Here is a 16588-nt window from a genome sequence, read left to right on the forward strand (position 1 = left end):
AGCAAAAATGCTCTTGTGAGTACATATTAAATGTTAATCTTAATATCCAACAGAAGCATTGGCAATAGTTCATGGAAATTATTCAGACTGGCAAATACAGTTTGCTTCATCTGTTAATTTGTTAAAAGAATTTGTAACAGCTAGTGTTCCTAGCTTTATGCCAAATTAAAATGTCTTTTACAAGGATCTAAAAACTGAATTATTTCTCAAAAATGTTTATCAAAATTTATAAAATTTTTCTTTGTAAAGTCAGCAACATAATAAACTCTTGTTTATTATGTTGCTGACTTTACAAAATGCTTTTGGGTCAATTTCAGAGATAAGGTCTTCACTAAATCTGGCTTAGAGTAAAAACAATATCTAGAGTCACAAAAATGATATAGAATATGAATATAAAAAAGTGGAATTCTTGTAAAAAAAAAGTGTGGAATTCATGAAACTGAAATAAAGAAAGAATTCTACAAGTGAGTTGTGTTCTTATAGGGAAAAGACAAGGCAATGCCAGCCAAAGAATAAAGAAAACTGGTACTAGCCTTAATGAAGGCTAAAATTAAATTAAACTTCTTATTAGAATGTGAAACCTATACGGTGTTCCTCACATTCATCTTTGCAAATTTTGAATGGAACATGCATTTAAATTTTCCTAGTGTTCCATTTTTGAATTTGTAATATTCATTCATATTATGTGGTTAAAAACTGGATATGTAGATAAGTTATATACCAATCACCAAGCACAAATTATTCACCAAATCCAGCACAAATTATCAACTATACAAGCTCAAAAATATCCAAATCTTTTTAAATATGCTGAGTAGCCATCATCAGGTACTGTGGTGTTCTAAAATAAAATAAAACATTCTGAATTTGAAAAATTTAAATGTGAGTTTGATTGAGAGGTATCCATGATGTCAAATAAAAATGATAAACTAGCTACAAAAAATGCTTTTCATGCATTCACAAGTGTATCACAGTCCTTGAAATTAATTGATGTAGTTCTTCTGTTGGCTGTGTTCCATATCATTCATAATTTTTTTTTTATGTATGTTTCACTCTATGCAGGCACACTATGCAAGCTGGTGGTTAGACAATCAGAAAACATTTTATCAACATTTGAAAACATCATTTTGTATGCGTGATACATAGATGATATTATTATAATTTGACAAAGGAAACAAAACACACTTCTTAACTGCTATTAACAATTCTTATGGCCTATGTCTCAATATAGAAGAAGAAAGTTATGCAATAGTTCATTTCTTAGACATCGCACTCAACATAAGAAATGACGATGTATGTACAGTACCTTAGTATTCTGAAAATCATTGTACAACCCTTTGTTTATCCCAACAGAATCATATGATCTGTATGCTTACAAGCTCATTGCTTTTAGAGCTTTGATTAAAAGAGCATATATACATTCCTCATCAGCCAAAGATATTATATTACTAACTGTTTTGTTCTAAGGCCAACAGAAGAAATACATCAATTAATTTAAAGGGCACACTTGTGAATGCATGGAAAACATTTTTTGAAGTGTTGTAGATATTTTACTGTATTTATTTGATGGCATGGACACTTTCTAATCAAACTTGCATTAAATTTTTCAAATTCAGAATGTTTTGTTTTAGAACATTGTAGTACCTGACAATAGCTACTCAACATAGTTGAAAACATTTGTATGTTTTGTAGTTGATAATCTGTGTATAACTTGTAATGTTTGTTATAGAACATCTATACATTCTAAAATAAAATGTAAAATCTTTAAGTTGTAAAGTTGACCTGATGAAAACATTTGTTGTGTTCATTAAATTTTATGCTGGTTGTGAAAATAAGATTGTTTTTTTATTGAGTTTCACATAAAATTGTCATAATAAATCAGCAGTACATACTGCACCTACAAAATTTGTGTAATAAAATATCACAACTTTTGCCATGTTTATTTGATGAGAGTCACATTTTTGATTTGTCTGTATGCTGGCCAGACTGCCCCATTTAATCTATAGCAAACATTTCATTTGTTTATTTTATGAATTAATATTAATCTGATATCCTCTCACTTGTTTAAATCACTGAAATGATAAATTTCGTAAATGAAGTGAAATTAACTAATGGCCAGACTTAAAATTAGCAGATTATGGTTTAACATAAGATTAGCAGTATACATATTAAATTAAACTTATCTATGTACTGCCAATTTAGGTATAGAGAAACCATTCCAATTCCATATGATGTTTTCAAGTTAATAACATTAAACTCCAGAGCTTCCATTAAAAATTTTTGATTTATGGTAATATTAACAATAACTGCAATATATAATTTACTCTCAATTTGCATATCCTGAGTACAGGTTGAGTAGTACCTATAAACCGATGCCATTTTCTATTCAGACATCTCAGTTACTATTTCTGGAACATGTTGAATTGGTCAAGTTACTCTACGATGAACCTGTGTATCTAAATATAAATTATGAATAAAATATACTAATACTCTAATTTTTAGGTGGTTTGATAATTATAAAGAATTTGTAATAAGTAAGCTGACATTAGATATTTTGAATTGTACTTTTTCTTATTCTAGAAAATTAGACAGTGTAATTTATCTGATTTTTCAGAATTGTAAAGATAATCAGTTTCTTTCAATTTTGATACCTTACTTTAAGAAAAATTATTTCATATGGAAATGGTTGATTAAGGCCATTCAAAATTTGTCTCAGGTACTTATACTGACCACTGCCAAGATGAGAGTAATTAATATCAGTTAAGTTTCATACACAGTAAGACAGAGAAGTGCAAAATATAGAATAACAAATGGAGAATATGTGTACAAATCTTGTCTAGATTATTATATTACAATTATGCATTTTACAATCTCTTTATATCATTGACCTCTAAAATTGACAGCTACTTAGCAGCATATTCCTAAGATACTTGTAATTTAAAATAGTACCGGTAAATATATTATTATTTGAGGCATATCATTCCAAACTGTGTCTTATCCACTTTTTTAAATTTTTGTATCATCTGTGCTATCCAATTACCAGTGGAAAGTAACTATTCAGTATTCAAAAACAGGTCTTCTACATATCAGTTTATAAACTGATGTTAGCATTGTCAAGTTTAAAGCTTTAAAACACTATTGAATACTGAAAATTAAGCAAAAGTGGATAAGATGCACTTTGAAATGATGTGCTTCATTTAATGTATCCATTTATTTTTATTAATTTATTATGTAATAATATAAGAAATTAACAGTTTCATTCCTTCAAAACAGTAATTTTTTCTGAACTACAAAGTATAATTCTTTTCAACTCATATTAATATTTTATGATGTTTTGCAAAAATTCAAAAACTTTTTTCATATTGTACTGTACATATGATATAAATTTTAGTCTTATACTCCTTAGAACTTGTGACTTTTAATCACAGATCTTAATAGAAATATTAATACATATATATTATACATTATAGCAACTTTGCACTATCTTAAGATAAAAAATTTTACAGGTTTACATACAGTGTATTAAAAAAGAATACGAATGCATTTTAAAACTTGCTACTAAAAATGAAAATATTAGTTTTTAAATGTATTCTTAAATACCTGTTATTAATCGTAACAAGATTATAATATTCTTTCACCGTAAATTAAGTAGGCGGAAAATACCTTAAATATTGAAAGAAAGTCAATTTTTTTTGTTTTGATGTCAAAGCAGCATTTGATTTTACATTAAACTGTAAGTTATAAATTATGCAAACTTTATCATGTTAAGCTAAAATTAATTGAATTTAATAAAATATTTCGTAACAGTATGAAGTAAAAACTAAGTTTAACTTGATACATATATATTCAAGTGAATATAATTAAGACTTATTTTAAATTATGTGTTTATGTTTAATTAGTGATTAATAACAAAGAACTGATCTGAAATTTCTTATCATGCTCAATTGATTATCAGGATAAGAAGTAATTATGCTCAGTTAAATATATTGATCTAAATAGCTTTCCTGTAAGATAAATGGAACTGTTTTATTTTTTTTAGTTTCAAATCAATATTATTTTAGCAAGTAAAAATTAGACACTTATATAATTAAATGACAAAAACCTAATTTCTTTCAAGTGTAAAATATATTTTATTAATGCATGTTTCATAATCATTGGAAAAATAATTGCTTATTAATATTTTTGTTTCAGTATAAAATTATATTCATTTTAAATTTCCCTTTTATTGCTAAAAACATATGTTGTTGTAAATATAACGAAATTTTTAATGCACAAGATAAATTTGAAGGATATGCAATTTTAATTTAAAGCCGTCCGACTACCGTTGTGTGCATATCTCGTAATATAGATATCAGTATATAGAAATTTTTTATAGTTCTATTGTGGTTGAATATTGAAATAAACTCATTAAAATAAGCAATCTCTTTTATTCATAATTGTAATAAGATATTTTCCATTTACACGAATAGTATAAAAAGAATTACAAACATCAAATTTAAATAAAACTTTGGATAAAAACTATATAAGACAAATATTAAAAAGTCATTAATTAATTGACTACCATGTGGATTTTTATAGTTATAAACAAGAATGTTTGAATATGAAGTAAATATAATGGAGAAATTTACTTGAATTTTTTATATTTTTATATTGTAATTGAGGTAACTGATTTGATAAGATTTATAAATCTATGACGACCAATTTTTGTGAAATATTTTCTTTGTTTTTAATGTGTTAGAAGATTATTTCTATTATAAATTTTTAAAATCAAAGTTAGTCATTTTAGTCAAAAAAATACTTCATTGCATTCTTGGTAATTTAATAACTTTTATTTAATAAAAATATTTGATTTACCTGACAAAACTTAAGTCAGAGTTGTAGCAAACAATAATAAAATTTTATTAGAAATTTAAATTGACAATTTTGCATTATTTGCTAAAATGGAAACAAATCCAGTATGTATTTATTTAATTAGTTTTGTATATCTTTGAATAAAATATTTTTAATATAGTAAAAAGAAGTGGAATATTATATTATTTAAAGTGAATGCATAAAGTTGCAGTACTATATATAGTGATAATTTATTAAAAGTTTAATTTTTGAGTGTTTTCTTGATGGTTTAACAGAATGCAAGTAAGAGTTCTGCTGTATTTGAGAATCTGGCCAAATATTTGGCTAATTTTCAAGACTGCATACATTTCAAAATTTCAAAGACACAGTTTTATTACTTGATAAGTATAGTATTTTAAATTTTTTTAACATTAGATAATAATTAGACATGATATTAAATTTTAAATCTTCTTAAAAATATAGAAAATAAGTTTCACAAATTGAAAGCTCACAAAGTTTTACGATACAATTTAATACTTTTAGTAATAATAATAATAATATTTTATAACAGATTTTACTAAATTGAAAAGTTTTTAAATCTTTACATCATTTGTTGTTTGTAAAAATTTCAGCTTTTTAATAAATCTATTTCATATTGTATCATCATTTTATTACAAGAACATATTGAATTTAATTTGTGCTTTTGTGTCTTGACCAATTTAATTTCAAAGTACAGTAGAGTCCCGTACAACGCGGGTTACTCATTATAGGAAATTGCATTATCAAAACCTGCATTACCACGCAATTTATGAAAGTTTAAACCTTGGCCTATAAGTTGAAAAAAACGTATACCTCTGGTCCACGAAATTCAAGGGTTGTTGCTTGCTTTATTTGCGCATTGTACGGGACTCTACTGTAATTTCTTTTAAGCATACTTAAATTATTTAATGAGAAGATAAAGAGTATAGTAAATCTGACAGTTTGTTTCTATTAAAGTATATAAATTCTCAATCAATATTAGCTGTTGATAGTGTCATTTGCTATTATAAAAAGAACAATGCTATAAACTAGAAGTGATGATATAACAAACTACTGATATTTCGTTGAGACACCAAAACACATTTTGAATTTAACTTGACTGTATAATAACTACTTTTTAGCTTTTTTATATTACATGTGAAATAATGTATATCCTGCAAGATTTTTTAAATTATTAGTAGAAATACAAAAGAAACATCTTATCTAAAATGAATTTACCATCATAATACGCTCTTTATAAAAGTATTTAAAATAAAGAGACTGCTTATTTTAATATTAATTTTTAAGGTTTTCATAGAAACTTTTAGATCAATGTCAAAATATCTTATGTAGATTTAAAAACATTAGCTGATATATTAATAGTCATGTTGTTCAACTGAATTAACTTATAAATAAAATAGTAATGTTGTGATAATTTAATTGTAATTTATATTATTTAGAAATTTATACATCAATATCAATAATTGTAATCAAGTACACTTTCTTGTTATTGTTGCAAATTTAATATTGTATGAAATCACATTTACATTAATGTCAATTTTAAATTTATATGTAATATGTAATATTGTTACTGTATGAAAATGGAATTATTGTATTTCAAAGAACTTTTATTTATGTAAAAATTTTAATTTCCAGTTATGTCTGTAAATTAATTTTTAAATAAATAATTACAGAAATTTTCCATTTGGAATTTTTTTTGTATATTAAAACTTTATTCTTTTTAGAGTTATACATAAAAATTAATTTAAATACATGTACATATTTAATTAACTTCATAAATTACTTTCTTCTATATCAAGACAAACTTCATGCTGCTGAAATTATTTATTATCCACCAAAAATATTTCCTTTTCAATTTTAATAAAACATATTTTTAACCCATTTTTGCCTGAGTTAGTAATTTTTGAAAAAAAATTACTGATAAAAACTTCTTTTACTTTCAGTTTTGATATCAAGACTACTACTATTGTAGTTTCACCTGAAATAATTTGTGATACCTTCAACTTAATGACTGGACTAGTACTACTTGACAAATTTTATTTACATAATTACTTGTTTGCAGACATGCCAATTAAATTGATGCTGCATTTGTCTCACTTCATAGTTGTACTTTGCTTTTTTTTTGTAGCTATAATCCAATTATCATGCAATCAAAGCATAGTTTTTAAGGAAATGTGGAACTCCAGTGCCTTATTACTACAAAATACAAAATATAATTATTTTGTAAATTCAGAGTTGGGTTTAAATAGGGAAAACTAGGAAATTTGGAATCTAAATCAAAATTTTGACAACTTGGAGGCAGTCCATTTGATCGATCTCCTATGACTTGCTGGCATGACTGTTTTATATTGATCGGGGAAGTTGTCTGACTTTAGATAACAACAATAGTGGTGATGATATCTCACAATAATTGTTCATCTAGTAATTGTCTGCCAGTCAAATTGTTTGATTGTACTGTTTTTATCCTAACCACAATTATTTCTTCACTTTCCACACACACCAAGGATAGGGTAATAACTACACTTCTTCGGTGTAGTTATTAGCCCTATAAACTTTATCATCTAACATTGTTACCAATTCTACTGTAGATAATACTGTGACAACATGGAAAAAATTTAAAAAACTGCTTGCTTTTATAATAATTATTATATACATAGCCACTGCATAAATGCATTAATAAAATTTCACAATGTATTTATACAATTTAGCACTAGAAAATAACATATGTATTCACATATTTCCAATATTGGAAAAACAAGCTCTGCACCCAATCATGACCACATGATATAAAGTTTTCTAATATTAGAAAACTTCATAGAAATGCATTTAGAATGAACCAGCAGTTGGGAAAGAATTTATTTTATGTATACTTTACTGTGATGCAAAATAAACATAGAACTACAAATTTTCACACATGAAATAATTAAAAAAATGTTTATCTTTCTTTGGACATCTTGACAGTAACAAACTGATATCATGGCTCTAGTTCCTTTCATAAGCTGACTCATGTTCACTTCAATGAACATGTTTTGTACTAATACCACTAATGCACTGCACCAGTAATCTTATCTTATTGAACCAAAGGCAATGTGATATTAACTCTTTTTGTCCACATTCTAATGTTGGAAATAAAAAACAGGTTACATGATAATCAGTTACAGAAACAAATACTATTTATAAAAAATCTTCCATCATATGAATAATGAATATTGCAAATGATTTTTGTTTAGACTTTACACAACTGGTTAGGTCTACATTTTCCAAATAGCATACTATTCAAAGGTCTAAATCTTCACTCTTTTTACCTCTATGTCTTTAACGATTTATTTTTTTGTTTTTATATTGTGTACTCAGACCTTGTTTATAAATAAACTTCTTATACTGGTGTAGTTTCTGATTAGCAGAGAGGAAGTCTTAGTCAAAAGGTAAAACAAAATATCTTTGTTTTCACCTAATCAGAAACTACACCAGTGTAAGAAGTCCTATATATAAATAAGGTCCAAGTACACAATATAAAAACAAGAAGTATAAAATAATCACTCAAAAACCTTTTAATGCAGTACGTATATAAGAGGTTTTTGAGTGATTCTTAGTGTTTAGTTTTGCTCTTCACAATAAATTTGATTATTTATAATAGATTGCTTAAAAGATGCTTAGCTAATTTCCATTTGTCTGGTAGATGAAAAAATTTTTTCTTGTTTTTGTTTAAATTAATAGTATGATACATTAAATACATCTACTGGGTATTTGGTTAAAAAACAATCATAGGAGGACCTCATGAAGCAAGAGCACAAACCAGCTTAAACTCCATTAATGCATGCTATTGGGTGCAGGAGAATCCAGATCACTTATGAGTGAAGCATGATCCAGTGTTAATGTTTGGATGGATTATTTGAACAAGTACTTGGCCATTTATTGATGGTACCCTCAACTCCCAAAAGTACTTGGAGCTCTTAGTATAGTATATTGGCCCAGTGGCTTTAAAAAATCTAATCTTGATGACACCTTTTCTTCTAACATGATGGATCCAACCACTCTCTAACTTTAATACTCCAATGAGGTATTCAAGTTAGAGAGTGGTTGGATGCTGAGGCCGTAGATATGGACCACTTTAATAACACACCTGAACGGTCACCATTAGATTTCTTTTATTGGGACTACATGAAAAAGCATTTTCTGGACAGCAGTTTCAAATGTTGCAGAATTACAACAGCATAATGCAAATGTCAAATTTTGCATAATTGATGCTTCCATACAGATAACAGCAGAGCAATTTGAAGGTGGAGGAAGAACATAATATGGTTTGCCTTGCATACTGTTGGGTGGTACAGGGTGCCCATTTCAAACATTTTATTTCACTAATAAGTATTTCTGTAAATTTCATTTTTATTAGATTTTAGAGAGAGTTTTTCCCCCCTTCATTTCTAGAAAGCAGCATAAAATAAAAATCCAACAATGAATTGCTTAACTTTCATGGCAACATTTAAAACTGTGTGGGGGACACCATCTGTTACAACATTTTATTTAAAAAATTTATTTTTTTTCATTATTATAAAATGGCAGAAAGCTTAATTTTGGGAGTAGGGATGAGTTTTATAAAAAATTGTAAATGCTGATAACAAGTAAAATAGTCATAAACCCGACCCTACCGAAGATACACAGGACCCCTTTATCTCCCCACCCTCTCTACCTTTACTCACCAAAATTTAATAGCATCAATCCCCCTAATAAACAAACCTCCTTGCAAAATTTTTGAAATTTTTTACTAAAAGCACACGAGTTAAGCTTCAGAGGGTAAACAAACACCCCACACACAAAAAATTAGAGAAATACAGAAAAACCCCCCAATGTTTTAAGGTTCTGAGTCCAAAAACAAAAATCTTTGGTCAAAGATATTGTCTCTGTTACATATATCAGAGCCAGAAATGTAAACTTTTTCATAAGCCTGTTTTTTCCACAGTACATGGCACCATACTTTAGAGACATTGTCAGAGAGAAGGATCTTTTTTCTATTATGCATTAATGCCTTAAGCAATTCTTATCATTCAAAACTTTTCCACATACTATTAAAGAAAAATAACAAACCCTTTATTTCATGCTACATTGGGCAGTATTCCTGCTTCATCAACTCGTATAGTCCCTTTTTTACCAAACACTTGGTTTAATTCTTTATGCGTGTTTTTGTTATTAAAATACAAATATGAATCTGTGATTTAATATCCTAATGCAGTGTTTTTCAACATTTCTAATATTGGCACCCCACTTTACTTACATCACTCTTACTACTTTGTGTGTCTTATGTATTAATTAGTAAACTGTATACAGTATTTTCAATAAAATGATCAAAATTATAATGTAATAACTATTGTATATTCATATGTAATTACAACTTTTATTAAAATGTAAATGGTAATGCTGCAAAATAACCATATTTTGCAGTTACTCGGATGAAAATCACTGGCGTAGCGAAAAGGAATAATGCCCACTAATACTTAAAGTTGTAAATATTAATACCTTCAAACTAAAATTAAATCGAAAAGATTTTCTACTACAAAGTTTTTATTTAGATCAGGGACTCATGGCCCACATTAATATTTTGTGCAGCCCGCATCACAGAAAATATATCAATTTCCACCTTAAGGAAGTATGCAGCAAAATTTCTATTGTTATTTTCTACAACTTGTGTATGTGAACAGTTTTTTCCATAATGAATTTTGTAGAAAGTAAAACAAGAAATTGTCTAACAGACTCACATCAAAACTAACATGTTAATTTATGATGATATGGTAAATCACAATTATTTATTCATAGGCTATCTTTTTATTTTTTCACTAGCTGACCCGGCCACGCGTTGTTGTGGCTCAAAATGTATCTTTTATAAATGTGTAACACTTCCCCGTGGGGGGAATTTCAAAAAATCCCTTCTTAGTGTACAGTACATTCGGAGCCAGGATGTACATTAATTTGTACCTTTTAATAAAACTGAACTGAACTGAAACTGTACAGTACATTCTCTTGACATACCCTATTAAAACACAATCAAAAACGCGTTTAAAATAGTATAATAAAAGCAGAGTTCTTCACAGTAAGCCTTAATCCTGTCCCTCTCCCCGCTGGGGAATATCGAAAAATTCCTTTTTAGTGTATATTCTGTTGACGTACCGTATTAAAACGCAATTAAAATGCAAAAAACCACATGTAAAATAGTATAAATAGAAGCTGAGTTCTTCACAGTAAGCCTTAATCCCGTCCCTCTCCCTGCTGGGGAATATCGAAAAATTCCTTTTTAGTGTATATTCTATTGACGTACCCTATTAAAACGCAATTAAAAACCCAAAAAACCGCATCTAAAATAGTATAACAGAAGCCAAGTTCTTCACAGTAAGCCATGATCCTGTCCATCTCACCCCCCAGGGGGGATTTCGACATGTATATTATATAAAAACACGTGTGTATTTGAATGCAACGTTGTGTCAAAATTTCAAAGGAATCGGTAGGAACAAACAAACGTTATATTTTATTTATATAGATAGATAGAAAATGATCTGCTTTAGTTAATTCTCACAGAGAAAGCATAATGCCTCACAGAAAAGCAAACTTAGGTCGTCGGAAGTTAGCGCCATCTGTTGGACATAAAAGCCTTAATCCATATATAAATATATTTTTGAAAGGGGGGAAATGGTGGTCTTTACATGTGCCAGAAACCTTCGCGGGAGTGTATTAAACAACTTCCCAAAGTTTCGTGGCAATCGGATAAATGGTGTGGTAGTGCATGAAGGACAAACACACACACACACACACACACACACAGACATACATTCATTTTTATATATATAGATTTTGTTATGTGGGCCCATCCCTGATTTAGATGGTAATGTTACATAACATTTATTCTCATTATTTAACAGAAAATGAAACAATATAATTAGTATCAACTATAAACTGTTAAACATACCATTATTTTCCTATTTTCCAATAATTGATTTTGGAATCTTAAATATTGTCAGATGAGATCTTATGAGAAAACAAACACTGATTAATATAAAATACAAAATCTAAGATAATTTTTTAAAATTTTTATTATAAAGTACAATGATTTATACAGTAATAAGCAATATATAAAACATTTCAGAATCAATCTATAAAATATATACAATTAACATATATAAACAAAAAATATTTTTATTAAATCTTCATAAAACCTCCACCAAACTTTTAAACACTGAATAATTTTATATAAAGTTTTAATTAATAATTTGTCATCAGTTACAAATTATATTATATATAATAAATGTTTTATGCAATTTTTAAATTTCAATCTTTGTACAAACTCAAAAGAATTTTAAAAAACAAAAATTAATTCTTATTGACAAAAATTTTTATTTAACAAATTCTTAAATTCTTATATTAAATATACAATCAAAATTATTTAGTTTCTTTAACTGAATACATTTTAATATTTTATGTCCACATTTGTTTCATAAAGTGTCTTTATTTAGAGACGTCATTTATAAAAATATATTCTAATAAAACTATTGATCTCTAGGAAATATTCATATATAATAAAACAAAAAAATTAAGAGAGAATAAGTAATTGTCATCAAGATTTTTAAGGAATTAAATGTAATAAATATATTTTTATTTTCTTATATTGATTACAAAACATTTTCTAATTTTTTAGTTGATACAATATTAATTTTTTAGTGTATTATATGGTCAATTGATGCTATTTAATAATAATAAACATGCAAAAATATAATTTCTTTAAAATAAATTGTCATTATTCTGTCTTAAGAAGACAAGAAAAACTGAATAAATCAAAATGGCCTTTTTCCATCATCGGGAGACATACAAGAATAATAAAAGATATACTGAAACATTTATAGAAATCAATTTTTAATTTGTTCAAATAATGTTTTCTTTCAATAAAAAATGGTGTATTTTAAATATTCTAATTTTTCAGCATGACATTTAGTTTATTTAATCAAAAAGATTTCTGAAGTTTTAAATTCCATAACCAAATTATTTTATATTAAAATTCAAAACTATTCAATTATGTACAGTACATATAATTACAAATAAACAACAACACACCCAACAGCCGTAAGTGAACGGGTTAAATTTAGTAGCGCCATCTCTTGCACAAACTACTAATTAGAATAATTTAATATAGAATAAACTGGAAGAAAAGAACCGGCTTGAAGCGGGATTCGAACCCACAACTCCCGCATACCGTGTGGACGCGTTGCCAGTTCCGATCTCCTCTTCCAGTATATATGAGCCACAACTAATTAGTAGTTTGTGGAAGAGATGGCGCTACTAAATTTAACCCGTTCACTTACGGCTGTTGGGTGTGTTGGTACATATAATTAATATATAGTTCACATATATGAAATTATTGAAAATTAAGAAATTTTAGTCAAAGAATTTTTTAAAACAATGGAATTTTTGATTGATTAGATGTATTGTTAATATATAAATAGAAAAGAGAGAAAAAAATATATAATCACACCCTATATACATAACAAAAAATACCATAATTATTGTAAACTTAACAGAATAAATTTCATCTTATTAAAAATAATAAATCATAATATTTTATGATGTAAAAAATTCTGAATTACAATAATCTTGAATTTTATAATGTATACATTTTCTGGAAAACCAAAATTGAGCTGTTTTCAAAATCCACTTCCCATGGACTGTGTTTTTAATTCATGGAAATAAACTTTGAACTACATAATACTGTTAATAAGTTTTTGTTTAGTTATTTTAAGTGCTGTTATTTAAACAACATATACTGTAACTGGTATAAACTTTTTATTAGCATTGTATGAGCAGGAAATTGTAAAACAAGTGATTTTAAAGTGAAAATCTAATGTTATTAATGAAGTATTTAGCTTATTACTTGAAAATTGACAAGTGTTAAATAAATGACATTTTTTATTTACTGATTTAATAAAATTATTAGAGATGAAAAGAAAAAAGATGGGTTTGTTTGCACATTATAAATTTGTATATTACATACAGACATAAATCAAAGTTTCTTCATTATCAAATAAAATAATAATTGGATCTATTTGGAAAATTAAACAACATTGAAATACAGTATATTTCTGGATGAAACCCTAAAATGATTTATTAAACATTAATAGAATATTTTCTTTTTTATTCATCCAATATAAAAATTATTTAAAGGAAAAAAATTTATAAAATTTAGATGACAACAAATAACAAAGTATTTTCATACAAAACAATCTTAAATCAGTTTAAATACATTTAATTATAACAATAATTCATAAGTTTCTTAGCTCAATTTCTTAAAAAAAAAAAAAAATGGAACCTGGTTAACTCGAATCAGAGGGGAAAAAAATTCTTACAGCTTTGAGTTATGGAGGTTCGGCTGAAAATCAAATTTTGTGCAATAGTTTATTGCTGACACATAATAAACTTCCATACATTTCTGTGAGTTTTATTATGTAGAATCATTGTGTCAATGTAAACCTCTTTGATGATGATGATGATAAAAAAAGCTAGTTTGTTAGTGTCTAGGTCAAATGTCTGAAAGCCACCATCACAACACAATGTTTATTTTTTAGTTATATGTGGTTCTTGCACTTTCTATAAAGTTTCTGCTGAGTTTATTTGATAAATAAATGTTAATTATTTAATTTAAATTATCTTTAATTATTGACAAGTTGTTTTCTTTAACAGTTAATAATAATAGATAACAAGAATTTAATTAAAAAACCATAGAACAAATAAATAATAATATATTTATTATTCAATTTAATGTATGATATTTTTTCTGTCATTTCACTAACACCAGTAACAGGTTCAGGTATGTGTAAATTGAGTAATAATCCATATAATGAAATTAAAAAGGATTTAACCAAAAAATTAATGAAATGTATACCAGTAATACTATAAGTGAAATAGATAAGAAATTTATTCTTGAATTTAAAAATATCAGAATACCCAAATTAAATATTAGATTGAAAACACACAAAGACAACGAAAAATTTAGACCAATAGTTGATTTTCGTTATACAATTTAGAACAGTATATAAAACAAAGATTAACGAACATAGAATATTCACAATTTAGTATTAAAAATGAAGATGAAGTAATTAATAAAATACATAAATTAAAAAAAAAGAAGTTCAGATAAATTACTTAGTTTAGACATTAAAAATATGTACCCTAGTACAAAATAGAAGCCTTGGAACTCAAATACCTGAAAGACTGGGCACTACACAGAACTCACTGGAAGAAACGCGTCTATGAAGTCACCAATAGTCGTACACGACTCAATGGTTAAAGAAGATAAAATGGAATATGATAGAAATTAGTTTGGTTAAACTGTATGTAAAAGATGACATGATTAAATTAATTAAATTCATGTATGATGATGATTATTTTCAGGTTGTACAAGAATTTTATAGACAAATTGATGGCATAAGCATGGGGTCAAAGATGGGACCAAAATTAGCAAAAATAGTTATGGCTGGAATTGATGAAATAATTAACAACATTAAAGGTATAAAACTAGTTATGAGATACAGTGATGATTACTTAATAATTTTTGATAGCAATCTGATAAGTAAAATAAGTATTTTTAACATTATAAATGACATTAATAAAGACACACACAGTTTGATATAGAAATTGAAAAAAAAATTATTTAGATGTAACTATAATTAATGAATTAAATAGCTTTACTTTTTTAACATATAAAAAAAACCATGTAATGTAGTTAAAACAATTAATTACAGTTCATATAGCCTGGAAAATATGAAAAAACACTTACATTATGGAAGTAAAAAAATATATATATTAGAACATCAAATATTAAAAATAGAGAAATTGAATTAAAAACTCTAGATAATAAATTCATACTACATGATTAACCAAGGTTAAAATTAATTAAATGGCACAAACAATACTTAAATAACAGATATAATACTAGATATAAACGTGATAAAAATTATAACTTTTCTTATATCCAAAACATTTTTGAAAATGCAATAATCATCTCAAACAAAATAAAGTTAGTTTGGCCGCATCTTTGACTAACAAAATACCTCAAAATATATGTAAACGAATTAATAATAAAAATAATAACATGACTCAGAAAAATGATCTTATGAAAAAAGGAATGGTATATAAAATTGAGTGTAATTGTAGTAGTCCTAGATTTTATGTAGGTGAAACAAGCAGAGTATTGGAAAAAACAATTAAGGAACACGAAGCAGCAATATGCTTCAAATATAGTCATTCACCATGGTATAAACATTCAATCAGTAATAATTACCAAATAAATAGAAATAAAATAAAAATATTATATACAGCAAAAGATATCTATAAAAGAAAATTTAAAGAATATGTAAAGGTCATAAAATATCCTAGAGATAAACTTGTTAACATTTCAGATGGCATGACCATCGATACACAATGGTACCAAATAATAGAGACCGCATCGTTGCATGCAATATAATAAATATTGTAAAATTCACTCAACAGTAATGTAAAGTCTTTTTTGTTGATGTACTTGTGCTAATTATTACCAAAGTTTTTAATGTAGTTGTGAACCTATAGTTATAGGTGTTACAATGTGAGAATATACATACTGATTATAAATATTGTAAGTAGGTTTAACCTGTTTTTACCAATGTAATTAAAAATATATTATACAAATTATATAACACTTACACAGTACTCA

The sequence above is a fragment of the Centruroides vittatus genome, unplaced genomic scaffold (assembly GCF_030686945.1).
Source record: "Centruroides vittatus isolate TY-2023 unplaced genomic scaffold, ASM3068694v2 contig_2311, whole genome shotgun sequence".
NCBI lineage: Eukaryota > Metazoa > Arthropoda > Arachnida > Scorpiones > Buthidae > Centruroides > Centruroides vittatus.